This window comes from Tenrec ecaudatus, chromosome 14 (genome assembly GCF_050624435.1).
Source record: "Tenrec ecaudatus isolate mTenEca1 chromosome 14, mTenEca1.hap1, whole genome shotgun sequence".
Taxonomy (NCBI): Eukaryota; Metazoa; Chordata; class Mammalia; order Afrosoricida; family Tenrecidae; genus Tenrec; species Tenrec ecaudatus.
Window position 1 is genome coordinate 49,967,657 of NC_134543.1, and position 16,481 is coordinate 49,984,137.

Here is a 16,481-nt window from a genome sequence, read left to right on the forward strand (position 1 = left end):
CTTACAGGGCAGAGAATACTGGCCACGCCGTTTCCAAGGCCATAACTTCAAACCACCGACCTTTGGGTTAGTGGCGCAGCCTTGAGTCCACTGTTTCACCTGGGCGTCTAAGGGAGGGGTGGAAAGTGGAAAAGCAACTGTTACGGTACTTGCTGTGAAGTTGGTCCCAACTCAGGGTGACCCCAGGCGGAGAAGAACAAAACGCTGCTCAGTCCTGCACTAGCTCCATGATCTGGTGTGGAGCAGGCCACTGTGGCCCATAGAGGCTTCCTGGTCTGATGGTCGGACCATGCTGGTGTAACAAAGTATTAATAACAGAATCTAGGTGGACAAATATAGGTATTCAAAGTACAACTCCTTCAACTTTTCTGTATGTTTAAATTTTTGTTCACAATAAAATGTTTGGGAAAGGAACAAATACTAGTCATGAAGGCTGTGCGAAGCTCATGCCTTTCAAAGTCTGCCAATTAAAGAAAAGGAAAACTTAGGGCAGCAGGTGGAACAAGCTCAACAATACAAACAAACCCCAAGGAAGTCCCTTTAAAAACAAACTGTGTGAGTCTGCCTGAAAGCCCAACAAAAAAAGCAGGCCGAAGGTAAGGACCAGTGATTATAGAGACAGGCTGTGGGCACACGTCCAGGAGGGAGTGGATGTGGAACAACAGGGGTCAAGGGCTGCCTTTGGTGAAAAGAGAGGTCCATACTTGTACATACCTCTGAAAGTGAGAAAAGAACAGGTGTTTGGACTGTCCCTGACTCGACCTCTAATTTTAGACTGCCTACACAGGAGAGCTCTGGCCTGTGCACATATGAATTCCTGTCTCACAGAAAGCATCAGTAAACTCCATTCAAACAACTCCCTGAACTCTAGACCCTCTGTCTGTCTAGAGCTCCTGATCCTTTTCACCGCAGTTTCTAACATCTCCTTGGGCTGACCTTTAGGTGAGAGCTCTGGCCCACCTGCTATGATGTAAAATAGGCTACCCCCTTGACCCAATGCTGGGCCGTCCATGGCAAGGGAACATTAACACACGGGTCAAGTGTCCTTGCCCACTGTCGTCAATTCCAGCTCGTAGCGACCCCAGAGGGCAGAGCAGACCTGCTCCAGGGTTTCCCAGGCTGAAATCTTTGCAGAAGCATGCTGGCATCTTCCTTCCTCAAAGGTGGCTAGTGTGTTCAAATCACTGAGCTTCCGGTGAAAACAGATCACTTCATCACTGCGCCACCAGGCACCTCACAGGTCCTTTCAAGAAGGGTAATTCATCCAAGTCCCCGGTCCTGCCTGAGTACCTACCTGGCACAGTGACACTCAAATTGTTTGCTGGGTGAATGGCAAAGCAATGCATTTGTACGGAGGAACCCAAGCCTGATAACAATGTGATACAAGCACTTGAATCCCTGGATGGCACAAACGGCAACCCAGCCAGAGGCACTGACTTCTGACAGACCTGGTAATATGGTTCTGAAAGTTCACAGCCTAGAAAATCTTACTGAACGTAGCTCTATTCTGCATACGTGGGCTCCCCCAGGCATCCGAATCCACGCAAAGGCACAACCACCGCCAGCACAGCTCAGTGCCACACTGACACCTTCACTGTGCTGAGGGTTTCTGAAGCTTATTCGTTCCGAAGGGAAGATCTGATGCCTCTTCTGCAGAGAGCAACCTAGAAGATGGTGCAGTTGGGAATAAAAGGGTGATGGGCTCTTTGAACGCTGTGATATGCCTACATTTTCATCATGAACGCTTGCAGGGATAATATGGTAACTCCTTCCACTTCAAAATCCTGCAAGCATGAACTAAGGGAGAGGCGATAAATTATGCAAAGATGATAATTGATGAGGCGTTCAATTTTCAGATGACCTGAATACATTTGGCATTAAACTATTCTTTTTTGTTGTTGCTGCTTCCAAAGTACTGCAAATTGTGCACTTGCTGAATTTCGTCTTTGTCCCACATGACCTAACAAGGAAGGCATTCATTATACCATAGTAGCTTCCCCAAAGTATCTGGTTCTAAACAGCTGCAAATTTTGGAAGATAACGCCAAGTGATGTCTCTAAAGAGAAGTATGATCTTTCCATAACAAATATTAAAACAAGATTAATGTTCATCAGACAATCCAAAGCTGACCAAATTAAACTGACTTAACATAAGTTTAAATTTAGAAAGCTTCTATTAGAATTTAAATTCTAAGTGGACCACATCAACACTATTAATTGATGCAAATAAGCAAGTCCTAAAGAATAGATACCCGAGAAGCTCTGATGGTGCAGCGGTTAAGTGTTCTGGCACTAACTACAAGGCCGCATTTGAGCCCGCCAGCCACTCAGGGGAAAAACACGCGCAGCTGCTTCTGTGAGGACCACAGCCGCGCAAGCCCTAGGCGGCAGTTCTTCTCTGTCTTACAGGGTCAGTGAGTCAGGATTGACGTCAATGGGTGTTCTTTGTTTTCTTCAAGAATTTGTAAATGCTCATATTTCATGACATTTGCTTTCATCCTTCAAAAGAGGCTGGTTAAGTCCCTTTCAACTTAATATCTGAATAAAATGGCAAAATGTTTTGCATATATATACGTATATATATGTATGTATGTATGTATGTATATATGCCCTATTTCAAATAAATTTTCCCAGATCATTCATAAGAATTAAAAGTCTGTTCCTAAATGAACAGCTACAGGCTATGGGTACCAAAAAAAATTTTTTTAATTCTGCTAGAGGGATAAAATAGACTCTTAAAAAATGTTTCAAAGAGTTATGGCTTGTAAACAGCTATACAACTATATAAAAAGCCAGTTTTTACACCTGAATCACTGTTCTTCGGTCACCTCAGAACACACATTTATTCTCTAAATAATATCTTATTTTCCACAAGGGGGTAGAGGGGACTGAAAAACTGCTCATCAAAAGAGGGAGAAAGTGTATTTCTTTCAACTCACATTTGGTTCGACTTTTCATCCCTTCCCATTTACACAAGGCCACGTGGTCTCCCTCAGAAAACTCACTGCCATTCTGTTCAATTTTGACTCATAGCAGCCTTTTATGACACAGAACTGCCCGTGTGAGTTTCTGAGACTATCAATCTTTACAGGAGCAAAAAGTCTTCCACAGAGCAGCTGATGGATTTGAACCTCTGATCTTGAAGTTAGGAGCCCAACTTGTAAGCAGGACTCCTTTGCCCCAGAAAGGCTACCTGGAAAATGAAAAGGTCATTTTTGTACTTCCTTTATTCAGTAGTTCAGAGCCACCCAACGTTCTAAGGGAGAAAAGTAAGGCTGTATGCGTCCATGAAGATTTACAGTCTGGGAAACCATAAGAAGCAGTTCTACTATGTTGTACGGAGTTATTATGAGTCAATTCTGTGGGTTTGGTTTTGGGATTTTACCCAAAAACCATCCTGGCCACACCTTCAAACTCAACAGTTGGAAAGAGCCTGATGGGATAGGTTACAAATTGGGGCTGCTACCCCCAAAGGTCAGTAGTTCAAATCCAACAGTTTTCTGCTCAGATACAGATTTGCAGCCTCAGAAACCCACAAGAGCATTCCGACCCTATCCCATAGGATAGAGCTGGAATCAACTCTAGGCAGTAGGGAGTCTCTAGGTTTCCAAAGGCTCCAATAGTGGCATCTTAACTGCTTTCGCTACATTGTCATTATACATTCCATGTTTCTGGAAAAAACAAAAACTAACAACATTCAGGTAGCACACACAACGCAATCGATCCACCCGCCCCGCCACCCCCAGGCTGTGTGGAAAATCAAATGGGACTTAAAGGAAAGCAATTAACAGGGTTTGAAAAGCCATGCTTTCACTTCCTGTGCTATTAACAGGCACAGCAAAACTTCCACCAGCATTCTGGTACAAAGTCCAGGAGACAGTATCTTATCCATCACTTTTAATGAGTAAATGGAAAGGAGGAAGTAAGTACTCCTATACTTACAAATAAGCCACCTACCATTAGAAGTCAAGGTCAGTGAGAAAGAACTGAGGACTCCTACCCAAGCTTCCTGCTGAAGACACTGAAGCATAATTATGTCTCAGTTTTAAGTCATCTACCTTTTGATCTAGATCCTGCTCAGATGACTAGGAGGAGGAAATGATACGCTGGAATACTGACAGGGGTCAGTACCTGAGGGACTAGCGTCAATTCCAGTATGATTGCTTTTGAAAACTCTAAAAGAAAAGCAATATTCATAGAGACAAAATGCTATTTTTAAATTCTGTAGTTTCGTATTTGAAAGTATTCCAGACAAAAATTTTGTTACTTGTCCTGACATGCAATCCTGAGCTATGTTACTATTAAGTTACAGCCCAGTCTTAGTAAGAAAGCAAAAAAAAAAAAATCTTGTTAGTGAGCTATAACCAAACTAAAGGAAACCTTCAATTACCCAGGGTAGGGCAGGAAGGGGCAGTGAAAACCTGGATACGTAAAATCCTCCACTATTTATTATTTATGAAGAATGATGGGTTAATTCTAACCCCCTTTACAATAGGAAGTCCATTTGCAATCCACTCTCCCTAAAAAAGTTCATTTAAGATGCACTGGGGCTAGCAAAAATGCTAACAAGCAAAAACCAAAATGCACAGCCATTGAGAGGACTCCGACTCACTGTGGCCCAGCAGGGAGGGTGGACCTTCCAGGGTGTAAATCTTTACCGGAACAGAAAGCCTCACCTTTCTCTCACTGTGTTGCGGTCAAACTGTCAGCCTGGCAGTTAGCAGCCCACCATGAAACCTACGATGCCACCAGGTCTCCTGAACAGCAAAAAGTTGACCTCAAAATGGTTTAGCAAAAATGGAAAAGTGATGTCAAACTGGGTCTATTCCGTCAACAATTTCAATTACAAGCCATCAAACTATGAGCTTAGCTTCTTGAATAATTTCATAATAAAACATCCTGACCCGTCTCCCCCCACCCCCACGCAAACCTCCTATCCTGATTTAGGTTCAGCTACCTCCACTCATGTCATATTGAACTATACTAATGCCTGTCTGAAATTCAGTTAAAGAACCTAAGGGCCATTACATTAAAATGATAAAATGCTGATCTCGACCAACTTTCGATTCAAAACGACAATTCAAGGAACAAGAGCGAACTTCTTTTCTTCTCCCCTCCAAGTCCTCGCGGCCCTACCGCGCGCCAAGGTCCCCAAGGTGCCCGCCTGGGGCCTGCAGTGACATCACAACCTCTCTCCTGGGAATCCCTGACGTCACAGACACGAGGTCCCACAGCACTATGACTTCATCCAGGACCGGGACGAGCCGCAGTCGACTTGCGCCAGCCCAGAGGCGAGGGGTCACCTGAGCCCATGGGAAGGTTAAGGGCAGCGCCGCGCCAGCTCACCTGCGCTGGGACAGGGAAGGGCAGGGTGGCCGAGCCCCGGCGGACGCGCCTGCAGGGACGCGACCCCCAGCCAGGCCGGGCTTGCTCGCCGCCCGCGGGTCCCGTCCGCCCCACGGCCTATGCGTGATCTCCCCAGCTTCGGTTCCAAGCGCGGACCCCGCGCTCGCCCGCCCGCCCGCCCGCCGGCCCGAGCCTCCGGGGCCCGCGGGGGCGGCCCGGCGTCCGCCCGCGCGCCGGCGAGAGAGCCACCCCGGGAGTCCGCGCCGGCCGCCCACGTCCCCGGGGCCCCTGCCGAGACCCGCCACGCCGGGGGCCCGCGGGCGGCGCCCCTGCCCCCACCCGACCCGCGCCCCGGGAGCGCAGGCGGGCGGCGGGAGGGGGCGGGGAGCGGCCACGGTGGCCGCCGCCGGACCCCGACCGCGCTTCTCCGGCGCCAAGCGCTCCCCGAGCCCTGACCCACCTGCGCTCCGGCCCCGAGCGGGTCCTGGCCCGGGGCTGCGCGCCCCCGAGGCGGCGGTGGCGGCGGGAGGCCTGGCTCGCTCCCACCGAGGCGGACCGAGCGCCCAGCGCGGCGCGGCGGAACCCAACGCTCGCCCCGAAACCCATTTGTTTGGCTAAAACTGCGTGACGTCACACGCCGGCCCAATCGACGGTTGGCTGGGGGTGGGGCTTCGGGGCCGGGGTGCCGCCGCGCCCCCTGCCGGACACCAGGCGGTCCTGTAGGCGCTAGGAGAGGGGAGAGCGGAGGACCTGAAAGGGAGAGCAGGGTGGAGCATCCTCGGCCCTGGGGCCTTCGGGCCCCCGTGTGGTGGAGGAGAGCGAGCGCTTATGCACAACCTGTGGGGCCAGGAACCAAACTCTCAGGCTACCCAGAATGGTAGGAACGCCAGTGTTCCCTCGGTAACATGACAAGGCTGTTATTGCTCATGGGTGGATCGGAGCTGTAAATAATAGTAGAAATTTGGTTCTGCTCCCAGCTGGAAAGCCTGAGCTTCCAAGAGCTCTTTTGTAAATTGAAGAGCTTGAGAGAACACATTTTACCTTTGTCATCTCTTTAATACAAATTATGGCAGGAATATTGAAATTACCACGAACTGATAAAGGACAAACCTATCTCTCCTGGAAGAAGTACAGCCAGAGTTCTTGTCTGTAGAGGCAAAGATGGCAAGACTTCGTCTTACATGCTTTGAACATGTTGTCAGGGCTGCCCGATTCCCGGAGAAAGACATCATACTTGGTAGAGGGACAGCAAAAAATGAGTTGGGTTGAGACACTGGCTGCACAATGGGCTCAAGCGTAGGAACAATTGTGAGAATGAATGGCGCAGGACCACCGGGCAGTGTTTTGCTCTGTTGTGTATAGGGTCACTATAGGTCAAAAGCAACTCCATGGCACCTAACAACAATGGCAGGGAGACCTAAGAGAAAGTCGTAGATCAATTTTGAGGTAGACAATCCCAATCTGTAAAGTCTATGGAAGTTCAAGGAATTGTTAATGATGAAAATAGTGTATTAGACCTTAAATTCTGATACCTGAATTTGCAGAAGGCTGTAGTTTTCAGTTGGAGCCCCAAATTCAGTTTGAGTCTGCACATAAATTCAACCTCTATTGAGTTCATTCTGACAGGCAATGTAAAAAACTCTGCTCTCAGGCAAAGCATTTGCTGCGGCTCCACTGGCCAGCCTCAGGGAATTATCTGGGTATGCCCTTAATGGAAATATGGGTGCCAAGGTCACACAGTTATGAGTCATGCCATGAACAAGAGGCCTCAGAACCAATTCCAAAAATGTTTCTAATTCACTAGAATATTCATACCAGTGTGGTCTCTTTCCTGCTTCAATACTGCCACCTGTGAATGTGATGCATTAATTTGCTGATTATCATGATTTTGTGACAACTTCTGTTTTCCATATTCTCTGTAGCTATTTGGCTGTGACTCCTTTGAACATCATTATAGCCTCAGGCTGATGATCTCTCTCCTCTGAATGATTTTTTTTCCTGCTGTGTCCTGCTTTGAACTTAATGAAGGGCTCTCTCATTGAGCCTCTACTCAACTACTCCCTCAACGCAAGAACACTTTGTTCTATTAAACGGGCATTCCATGATGCTCACCTTCCCGACAAGATTGCTGAAGACAAAGTGGGTGCGTAAGCAAACATGGTGAACAAGACTGATGGTGCCCGGCTATCAAAAGATATAGTGTCTGGGGTCTTAAAGACTTGAAGATAAACAAGCAGCCATCTAGCTCAGAAGCAACCAAGCCCACATGGAAGAAGACCAGCCTGTATGATCACGAGGTGCTAAAGTGATCAGGTAGCAGGCATCAAAGAACAAAAAAATCATATCATTGTGAATGAGGGGGAGAGTGGAATGGGGACCCAAAGTCCATCTGTAGGCAACTGGACATCCCCTTACAGAAGGGTCGCCTGGAGGAGACAAGACAGTTGGTGCAATGTAGCAAAGATGAAACGTACAACTTTCCTCTACTTCTTAAATGCTTCCTCCTCCCCCTGCCCCCCACTATCATGATCCAAATTCTACCTTACAAATCCGGCTAGACCAGAGGATGTACACTGGTACAGATAGGAACTGGAAAAACAGGGAATCTACGACAGATGAACCCCTCAGGACCAGTGGTGAGAGAGGCGATACCCGGAAGGTGGAGGGAAAGTAGGATAGAAAGGTGGAACCGATCACAAGGATCTACGTATAACCCCCTCCCTCGGGGACAGACACCAGAAAGTGGATGAAGGGAGATGTCGGACAGTGTAAGACATGACCAAATAATTTATAAATCATCAAGGGTTCATGAGGGAGGGAAGTAGGGAGGGAGGGGGGAAATGAGCTGATACCAAGGGCTCAAGTAGAAAGCAAATGTTTTGAGAATGATGATGGCAACAAATGTACAAATGTGCTTGACATAATGGATGGATGTATGGATTGTGATAAGAGTTGTATGAGCCCCCAATAAAATGATTTTTAAATAAATAAATAAAATAAAGAGGTTAAATAAATAAATAAAAATAAAGAGGTCTCTATAACATATAACACATTGCTTGACTAACCACAAGGTCAGCAGTTTGAACCCACTGGCTGCTCTTTAGGAGGAAAGTGTGGCTTTCTGGAATAAAGAAACCCTAGGGAGTAGTCGTCCTCTGCTGCGTCGGGTGACTATGAAGCAGAATTGACTAGATCAGGGGTCCTCAAACTTTTTTAACGGGGCCAGTTCACTGTCCCTCAGACCCATTGGAAGGCCAGACTATAGTTTTTTTTAAAAAAACACTATGAATATAGTGTTCTTCTACACACTGCACATATCTTATTTTGAAGTAAAAAAACGGCAAAAACACCCGGCGGGCCGGATAAATATCCTCAGTGGACCACATGTGGCCCATGGGCTGTAGTTTTTTTGTTTTTGTTTTTTAAACATTTTATTAGGGGCTCATACAACTCTTATCACAATCCATGCATGGGCTGTAGTTTAAGGACCCCTGGACTAGATAGTAGTGGGTTAGGGGTTATAAAATACACTTGAATGTGGGGTCTTTTTTCCTCTACCAAAAAAAAAAATAGAAAAGGTTTTTAATACTTTATTTTCAATGAGGAAACTCTATAACCTTTAATTCTGTTCATTTTAAATAATTTTTGCCACATCAGGGGGAAGGAACAAAGAAAAAAATCCCCATCCCAAAACAATCTCTTAGCATATTGCTTGCTGTATTTTCTGTTAAGTTTTCCATGCATGCATATTTCATTTACAATGTTGTAATCATCATGTGCACCCAATTGTCCTAATAACTTTAGAAGCATTTTATTTCTACATATGCTTCATCACTGCTTTCTTGACTGAGTAAAATTATATTAAAAGTTTGCATAAAACTTACTGAATTCCATAATCTTGAGCATAATTTGCCTTCTCTCTGTTTGCCATTATAAAGAAATCAAAGAACATCGTTATACATGTAGATTTTCAAGATAGTTACCTAGAAATGAAAAGTACTGTCTTAAGGTGCCTAGTGCTGCTATAACAGATACCACAAATGGATACCTTTCACAAATGGTTTCTCTGTTTTAGGAGGCTAGAAGCCCTCGGAAAGGCTTACTCTGTCAGCTCTGAGGGAAGGTCCTAGACGCCTTTCAGCATCTGTAGGCCCGGTTTCTGTTGGAGACCTCAATGTAGCCTAACATCAATCTTCCCCTGGCTCTACAAGGGTCTCAGAAGGAACCCTGGGTCCAAAGGATGCACTCTGCTCCCTGTTCTTTGTGGTAGTCAGGTCTTTCCCTCTGCTGACCTTTCTCTCGTTTTCTCATAAGATACAAGCCAAGCCCTAGGGAAATGACCTTGACCATGGCTATGACCATTATATGGCATCCCACTCTTATATCCTTACTACTGATTGGCTGATCACCTCCTGTGAGATAATTATAGTACACATTGACACCATATATATATTCCATTACATAACTGCCAAGTCACTGCGAATCGTGGTCCAGCCAAGAACGGGCTTATTTGGGAACAGGAGAGAGAATGAAATCCATGACAAAGTTCAATGCTTTCATAATTCCTAATACCAAACCCACTGAATCGATTCCTACTCATAGTGACCCTATATAGATTATCTGAGTCCGTGAATCTTCTCAGGCACAGATCTGAATCTCTCAGGGATGAGTCTGAACCACAACCACCAACAAGAAACCCACAGTTCCACCAGGACTAGTGCAGTTATTAGCAGACACCCCCAAAGTGGTATTTAAAGGACTGTATCAACTTCAACTTAAATCGGCCACTTTTTTCTGCTTTTTAAAATAATTTTGTCTAATTATAAAATTGACCTTTTATTATATATAGTTTCTAATTGAAAAAAAAGTGAAGCAAAGAAGAAAAAATAATTGTCTTCCTCTGTGTTAGGCAGGGTTCTCTAGAGAAACAAACCAGGACACTTATGATTATATATATATATGAGGATAGGTTTATACAGCAAGAAGGAATATAACAGCTAATTAGTCCACACAGCAGTACAGAGGGCTCAGTTCAACTCACTTTCATGGAACAGTTAATAAACTGGAAGTCCTTCAACTCACATGGGCTGCCAGGTCCAAGGTCAAGGAAGCAGACAGCAGATTCTTCTTTCAGGCAATGCAGGCAGACTCACCCACAGGCAGCAGACAGCAGGGTGGGTCGGCAAGTCAGTAGCACAGATGCTTAGCAAAGCAGGCCTGATGGGATCTCAAACTCAGGGGCTGCACAGGGACAGGATCTACCAGCCTCAAGCTCAACGATGTACACACCAGTAATGTGGAGACAGCGTGGCAAAGCAGGTCTCGAAGAAGCCTCAAGCTCTAGCAACACGATTTATGGGTTGGCTTGGCGTAGTGTAGCACACAGGTTGAGGCAGAGAACTAACTAAAGCAGTAGCATGCTGGTTCGATCACCAGCGAGCAAAAGAGATATGGGATGCCAGCCATCTTCATGTATCTCTGTCACCCTCCAATCAAGCTGTGATCTGATCAAACTCTGACCACATGTTCCTATTGGCCTCGTTGGCACAATAAACCTATCACACCCACTGTCTCACCACCAAGAAATAGCTGACATCTCCATCTAGACTTTCATCCACATAGATGTTTTGAAAGAAGCTTTTATAGATATAAATGCTTTCAAACTCATTGCCATCGAGTTGCTTCTGACCCACAGCCACCCTGTAGGACAGGGCAGAACTGGCCCTCGCGTATCCACAACTGTAACTCTGCACAGAGTAAAGAGCCTCCTCTTTCCCCCTCAAAGTGGCTGATGACTTCAAACCGTGGACCTGTGGTTAGCAGGCCACTGTGTAACCCCTACAGCGCTATCTACACTTATATTTTAAAATAAATGGTTGAGGTTGTTTTAGTTGCTAGTCACTTTCCAACCAGCCCCCAAATTAGGGCAACCCCATTCGGGTGTTACAGGATAGAGCTCCCTCATAGACTCTCCTTGTGGACAATCTTTACAGAAAGAGTCAACAGGTCATTCTTCTAATGAGATGGTGAGCTACCAAATTTTAGATTAGCAGCTGATCTCAAAGTGCGTGTATCCTCCAGACTCATCTTAATAAAAATGAGGGAATCATATTGTAGATACTAGTGTCAAACTGGAGTATTACTAAATATTTGATTAATATTAGATCAATATTACTTGAAAGATTTTTATATCATATTCAACTCAAAGCTCTCAAAATTTATCCACCATCTAAGATTCATTGCAGACACTGTTGTCCTTATGATTTCTCCTGATTCTGTAAGGCAAAGATTAGTTTCCTTTTATGACCCTTAACTTTTACCACACACATCTTTCTTTTGTGCATTAATACCTCTTGCAAGAATCTAAACCACTGACAAAGATTCTATCCTAGTACTCACCAAAGGGCCTTGCATTTGATGTTGCTTAAATGTGTAATGAATAAATACCATCTTTCATCTAGTTCCTAAATGCTTCCCTCTACCTCCCCCCCACTATCATGATTCCAATTCTACCTTACAAATCTGGCTAGGCAGGAGGATGTACACTGGTACAGATAGGAACTGGAAACACAGGGAATCCAGGACAGATGAACCCTTCAGAACCAGTGGTGAGAGTGGCAATACTGGGAGGGTGGAGGGAAGGTGGGCTAGAAAGGGGAGGAACCAATCACAAGAATCTATAACCTCCTCCCTGGGGGACGGACAACAGAAAAGAGGGTGAAGAGAGACATCAGACAGTGAAAGTTATGACAAAATAATAATTTATACATTATCAAGGGTTCATGAGGGAGAGGGAAAGGAGAGGGAGGGGGGAAATGAGGAGCTGATGCCAGGGGCTTAAGTGGAGAGCAAATGTTTTGAGAATGATAAAGGTAATGAATGTAGAAATGTGCTTTACACAATTTATGTATGTATGGATTGTGATAAGAATTGTATGAGCCCCCAATAAAAAGATTTTAAAAACCCACTTTGAACAAATGAATAAAGCCAACCATCTTAGGGGTCTGCACTGTTCTTATGAGTGGAGTCTCCGTTTCACAACAGTGTATACTGCAATGTGCTAATGTCAAGTGCTGTCAAGTCCGTTTGGGCTCATTGGCCACCCGATGTGCAACAGAACCAAACACTGCCCGGCTCTATATCAATCTCACAATGGTTATGTTGGAGCGCACTGTGGCAGGTACTGTGTCCATCCATCTGTTTGAGGGCCATGCCACGCTACGTACACAAGCATGAGGTCCTTTTTCAGAGACTGGGGTGTCCTGATAGCATGTCCAAAGTAAGTGAAACGCAGTCGTGCCAGCCTCGCTTCCAACGAGCCTTCTGCTGTAGTTCCAAGTCAGGTGAGTGGGTTCTTCTGGCCGTCCATGGTATTTTTAATATTCTTTGCCAGCACCATAATTCAAATGCATTGATTTTTCTCCAGCATTCCTCTTTCAGTGACCAAATTTCCCATGCATGTGAGGTTATTTAAAATACCCTGGCTAGCATCAGCTATACCCTAGTCTTCAACAGGACATCTTTATTTTTTAGACGATATTTTTAAAGTCACTCTATTGGGGGCTTGTACAACTCATCACACTCCATCCATCCACCCATCCATTGTGTCAAACACATTTTTACATTTGTTGCCATCATCATTTTCAAACGATGATGACTCATATTTGACAACATGAATGTATGTATGGATTGTGATAAGAGCTGTAAGAGCCCCCAATAAAATGATTTTTTAGAGAAACAAAAAAAACTTCAAGGAGAATGTGGGCTTTTAAATTTACTTGGGGGTGGGGTGGGGAGGGAAGAGTTGAAAGCCTCATCTTTCTCCCATAGAGCAGCTGGTGGTTTCGAACTGTTGACCCTGTATTTAGCAGCCCAACTTATAACCCACTACACCACCAGGGATCCTTTTATCTTAGACATTAGTGAACTGAAGTGGATTTCTGTTGGTCATTTTGACTCAGACAAAAATACTCTCTACTATGCCAGAAAGCCAAATTAAAGAGGAATAGTGACACATTCCTCATGAAAAAGAAGTCCAAATCCACACACCTAAATTGATGTGCAGGGGCATGGACGTAGTGGAGACCCAAAACCCACCTGTAAGGCAATTGGGAAGTCCCTCTCCAAAGGGCTACATGGAATGGATGGTAAATTCAGGGTGTGGTATAGCACTGATGAACCACATAATTATCCTCTAGTTCCTAAATATTTCCTTCCCTTACTATTATCATTTTATTTGTTTTACATCATTAATCATATTACATTGGCATATGTTCATTGCATATTTAAGATCATGCAGTACATGAAAGTCAAGACAGATAACCCTTCAGAAATACTTATAGGAATAAGGATTCCCTGTGGGTATGGAGAGAGGGGTGGGAAACGGGGAGAAAAAGTAGCTGATAGCATTGGTAAATGAATAACCTGAACAACAGAATTGTATGTGAATGGATATATGGGACTGTATAAGCTATGGCAACTAAACAATTTTTTTTTAAAGGAGAAGCATTTTTGAGACAAGCCCTGAACTACAATGCTGCAGTGAGAGGGTTTTCAGAACCAGTTAGCCTGGGCATACTGATGACGGCATTAGGAAATTGAAGATTCTCAATACTTTCGACAGTCTGAAATTGATCAAACATGCAGCCAAAATGCACGGATAATTAGTACTGATTGGAATATGAACATTCGAAACAAATTTTTAAGTTAGAAACAAAGAGGAAAGGTCAGTACTTGGAAATATGACCTTATGTGAACAATGCTAGAGATCACATGACAGAATTTTGCAAGACCAATGACTTAATCATCCCCCAAATTTTTTCAACAACATAATTGGTGACTATTCCCATGAATCGTGCCAGATGGATGACACAGCAATCAAATTGGATACATCTGTGGGGAGAAACAATGAAGAAGCTCAATATCAATATCAAAACAAGGCCAACAGCTGACTGTGGAACAGACCATCAGCTGCTCATCTACAAATCAATTTGAAACTGAAGACAATTAAATCATAATTGATCACCGTGGTTGATTTGGCTGATCTAGCTAGCTAGGCAGGTGTTTCTTACTGCATGTGTGTCCTTCCCAAAGCTGTGTGTTTGGCTGAAAAAGATGACTTTCCCAATAGGAAGAGACTCATCCTTATTGTCAAGGGTGTACGAGTAGTTTTTCTCTCCCGCTACAACTTCCAAATACGCTCTCAGTAAAATTAAAATACATTCACAAGAGCCAACGCATGACTGAGTGTAGGGACCTGAGTCTAGGGACCATCTCAAGAAGAGGTTGGATGCGATGACAGTAATAACTAAAGACCAGGTACATTTTAGAATAACATCAAAGACATCATTCATGAAGAAAGCAAAAGGTCATAAAGAAAAGGTTAAAAAGAAAACGGGTGTCAGAGAGACTCTGAAGTTTCCTCTTAAAAGTGGAGTAGCTGCATACCGTGAACGGAAGAGTATGTCCTCCTGCTGATGTTCTCCCGCATCCAGATAGTTCATTTTTTGCCTTTGTCCTGGTTAAGTTTTAATAAAGGGGTTTTCATAAAATAAGATTAAAAACAAAACACAGTGATTGGATGAAATGATGACATGAAAGAGCTAAACAGAAGATTTCCGGGTCTGCGGGGCCAGCCCCAATCCCAACTATGTGGAAACCCCCTCTCTCCCCTCAGAAAAATGTACTTCAGAGGATAGCACTGGGGCTACAGCTTGGGGAGAAGGGTGCGTGAGATTAGAGCACACGGGAGAAATGAAAAGGAATGGAGAGGGAGGGGAGGCCATCCTGGCCCACCAAGCCCCGAGGACGATATTCCTGCTCAGCAGACAATGCACAGAGAGGACCATAGGGCCAGCCCCACCACAAGACACGGCATGCGGGGGGAACAACACTGGGAACACAGTGTGGGAATAGTGCACAATCTGACCCCATCACTAAGGACATGCAACAGAGCAACAAGGAGAGCAAAGTGATGAAATCCCTGGGGGAATACCAAAAATAGACTTTGGAGGCAAAGTGTCTTTATCTAGATCTCTATAAATGCCGTCTGCCTCCCAGCTCTTTCCTCTATTTCCTTTGACTTCCCTCCTGTCCCACTATCATGCTCAGTCACCACCAGGGTTTCAGCAATTCCTCTTAGTTACATTACCCTTGATCATGACCTACCAGGCCTCCCACACCCTCCTCACCACTGATTGGATCACTTGTTGTTCCCTTGTCCCTGGATGTATTAACACCACTACCTTTCCCCCCACCTTCCTGTCTCCCATGTCCCCATGGAACTATCAGTCCCGTTGTTTTCTTCTCCAATTGTTCATCCAGCCTATCTTATTTAGACAGACCTGCAGAGATAATAACATGCTCAAAAACAAGACAGAGCACAACCAAGCAACAATATACAACAAAACAACAACAAACCAAAGACAAAAACAAAACAAAACAAGAAAGAAAAGCTTGTAGTTAGTTCAAGGATTGTTTGTTGGCCGTTAGGAGTGTTTTCCAGTCCAGACTGTTGGGGCACCACGCCCTGGCCCCAAAGCCCACCTTCAGCATTCCCTGGGGACCTCGCTGCTCCATTCCCTTTCTGTTCTGTTGCACCCCCTTAACGTTGTGCCTCATTGCAGCGGGATCCGATCAGGTCCAATTCCAACACTGTGTCTCCGGTGTTGTCCCCTGTAGGGCTATGGGTCAGTGAGGTACGTCATGTCTCATAGTGGGGCCGGCCATATGGTCCTCTCTGTCGACTGGCTGCTCTAATTGGGAACACCGACCACCTGGCCTGGTGGGCCATGATGTGCTCCACTCTCTCCTCCTCCCCCTTCATCTGCTCCCGTGTGCTCCGATCAGAGATGTCCCTCTTTTAGAGCTGTAGCTTCAGTGCTGGAGCTGTAGATTCAGTGCCGTCCTTTGAAATAAATTCTTCTGAGGGGAGGGGCAGGTGTCCACTTAATAGTTGTTGTTGGGGCCGGCCCCCCAGACCTCTCCACTGGTTCTCTACTCCACACCAGCATGTTGCATTCACATCTTGGAGCACCGGGTTGAAGTCTAGTCCCTCTTTCCCTGTGGATACACAAACAATACCCTCCCCTTGGGTGGGTTAGTTCCCTGTGCCCCCACTACCCTTTACTTTTTTAT

At 45.1% G+C, this 16,481-nt stretch overlaps 1 protein-coding gene across 3 annotated transcripts in view; it reads right to left on the reverse strand.

The window, feature by feature from the left end:
- FBXO34 (F-box protein 34) overlaps nucleotides 1–5,946 on the reverse strand; it is a 75,123-nt gene extending 69,177 nt beyond the window's left edge. The window contains exon 1 of one of the 3 annotated variants that reach the window (XM_075531125.1): nucleotides 5,806–5,946. The gene's annotated coding sequence lies outside the window, so the exon portion shown is untranslated. The remainder of the gene's footprint in view (nucleotides 1–5,805) is intronic. The other 2 variants (XM_075531122.1, XM_075531123.1) reach the window with 2 other exon arrangements.
- Nucleotides 5,947–16,481: the final 10,535 nt, after the last annotated feature.